Source organism: Ambystoma mexicanum, chromosome 4p (genome assembly GCF_040938575.1).
Source record: "Ambystoma mexicanum isolate Mex_15411 chromosome 4p, UKY_AmexF1_1, whole genome shotgun sequence".
NCBI lineage: Eukaryota > Metazoa > Chordata > Amphibia > Caudata > Ambystomatidae > Ambystoma > Ambystoma mexicanum.
Window position 1 is genome coordinate 524,126,054 of NC_090927.1, and position 3,050 is coordinate 524,129,103.

Genomic DNA, 3,050 nt, shown 5'->3' on the forward strand with positions numbered 1-3,050 from the left:
GGGATGGGGGCTGCTTTGCACGGAGCAACACATTCGGAATGTTTCACCAACACCGGAATGGGGCACCCTCTTTTGTTACAGCATCAGCAAGGGTTGTGGGATTTAGGGACTCCAACGCTGCAGAGTTCTTTTGTAAATTCAACTCTAGGCCCCCTGGGTCTGACGTGTTTGCTATGCCTGATGGAGTGTCTGTGGGACAGGCACCGCAGAGTTCTTTTGTAAATTCAACACTGGGCCCACTTTGGTCTGCATGGCTCCCATTGCTTCGTCATCACCAAGCGTTGTACGCCGGAGGAGCTGTTGCTAACAAGACATTAGTCACAGAGTTTTGACAACTGACGCCACAGAGTGTGAAGCACTCTTTTTGATTCATCCCGAGGGGGGCCCAAAGGAACGTCTGGGGGACTCCCTGGGATCAAAGTTGTTTCTGGTTCACCAATCAGGTCCTGAGGAGTGTCTAGGGGCCCCTAAAATCAAAGTTGTTTCTGGTTCACCCATCAGGGCCTGAGGAATGTCTGGGGGCACCATAACATGGAGTTGTTCTTTTGTTTCATCCAAAGGGGCCGGTGGCTACAACGCCCTGAAGTCTTCTCTTATTTCAGAAAACCGGTCCCATGGAATGCCTGGCCCATGCTAACACAGTGTTTTTTACAGGTGTGCTGGGCTGGGGCGCTTTATGCTGAATGATGCATTAGAACTTCTAAAGCTATGTTGTGTGCAATATATATTTTATGTGTTTTATACATTTTCAAGATGTATAATGCATCATGTTTTTTATTTACAGCTTTGTTATTTTCAATTCTCTGTAAGTTTCGACATAGCGCTTAAACACGAGGTAGAAGCGTGCAGCCAATGGAATGTTTGCCAACCTCTTTACAACACCCTTCAACAGCAGTTTAAACACCTTTGGTTTGTAGAAGGGATGTGAGAGTCTCAACGACGATAATTTATTACCACCGAGCATTGTGAATATGATTATTGTGGATGCTATGACGACCGAGAGGGGTAAGAATGCCAAACTAGAAAAAGCCTTTACTTAATGTTCTCATCACCGCAATCTGACCATATGTTATATCGTGCAAAACGTATTTAGCAAGGGGAAGATCGATAAGACTAAATACCAGCTATATAGTGTTATTTAAAACCCCGGGTTAAACAGCATCTAGACGTGATAGCCGGCCAGATGTATCCGACCAAAATGCATTTTTTTATGGAAGCTTTTGAAGACGCGACCAGTAAGCCCTACAGATATCTCCTGGTTGATTTAAAAGCAACCACTCCAGAGGATTATAGCTTGTGCACTGATCTATTTCTGCCGGGGTTACCCGCTGTTTATATCCTGAGAAAGACTTCTAAAAACCAACATTAAGCGCAATATCGTGTCAGTAACCTGTCGCGCTTTCACCATGTCGACACGCATACAAAGAAACATAGCACTATTTAAAATTCTTCTATATGACACCCCTCAACAATGTAAGGCCATTCTGGCTGCTGCATCTGGTGGCTGCTATTGCGGATATTGCTCAGAACACTTTAAAGCAGAGGTCTTCAAACTGTGGGGCGCGCCCCGAGAGGGGCACGGCCGCATTCCAGTGGGGGCGCGAGAGCCCAGCATGAAATGTGTAAAAAATAAAAAATGATAATAATAAAAAATACTTTTTTTTTTAAAGATTGGAGGAAATGGGCAGGGGCAGCTCACATGGTCAGACTGGATATATACAACGGCCTTAGGCACCAATTAAAAAGTGGCCAGCAGTTGCAAATGGATAGTCAGTCATTTAGTCACTGACTGTTTGAATAGTACCCAAGGGGGGGGGGTTTGTTCACATGTAAACAAATTGTGATATTCAAAGAATGTTTATTCAGCAATAATGGTCAAAACTACTAGATGAATAGTTAAGTAACTCCTCAAACTGGCCCACATTGGCTAGAAAAGTGGCCCATTTTGACTGGCCTACGCTAGCATTTTGCATTTTTGGTACTGTCATCGCCCTATTGCCCTATAGGCCAGTCCATGTCTGGCGGCTCATCCATAATGGGTGAGGGGGCATCCACCCAGTGGCCCCCTCAGCCATTATGGGGGAGCCGAGGAGCCAGCCCAGTGAAACACTGAGCACTCCCTCAGCTGCTTTTTCCAGCTGAGGGAGTGCTCCTGGGCTGGCTGAACTGTCAAAGGGAAACACTGTTTGCCTTGGACAGCTCAGTTCCCCAGCCGCACATGATCACTGAGCCATGCATCGCTGGGGGCGTTTTGCTTAGCCAGCCATGCATAGCTCATTGGAAATGTTGGCTGGGGCACTGCATGAATGTATGTGCGAGAGGGTGCTCCTGCGCCTCCTCGCACATACAGGCAGATCAAGCTGGAGCGGGGCATTTTAGCAACCACACGCAGGCCGCTGCAGAAGGTACATTTATGGTGATTTATTTTTTATTTTAATATGTGTATGGATGCGGGTATGATTGTATTATGGGACTGTGGTGGGAACAGGATGGGCGGGAGGACTGGGATAATGGTGGGAGCAGGGTGGGGAGAGGCCTGGGTCTGTACTGGGAGTAGGGTGCAGCGACGGCACGCAAAAGTTCATCTGGCACATTTGGGGTGGCCCGGCCTGCCCAAATTTTGCTCAGGGGGGGGCCAGGCCAAAAACGTTTGAAGGCCACTGCTTTAAAGAAGGGACATGTCCCCTTAACACACCGTCAAATACTTGTGTTGAAAACAAAAAAGAAGGTCATCAAGAAACTGTGCAATAAGCAAATATCGCAACAGGCTAAAAGAAAAGTGGTCTTGCAGGCCTGTGGGTTCATAGGATCGCTCAAAGGCATAGCCCTACCGCTAGTCACCAGCTTGCTCGGGAGCTAATAATGGAGCACACCCATAAAATATATCTTGTGGACAAGCATCAGTTAGAAAACCTGACGAATCCCACAGCTCTGCCGGATTGTGATATACGAAACGTTGCTAGCATGCGTCTTGACTCGGAAATGAAGAATGTTTTGAACAGATCCGATTTATCGGCGCATGATAAAGCGGCAGTGTATTCGAATATTCT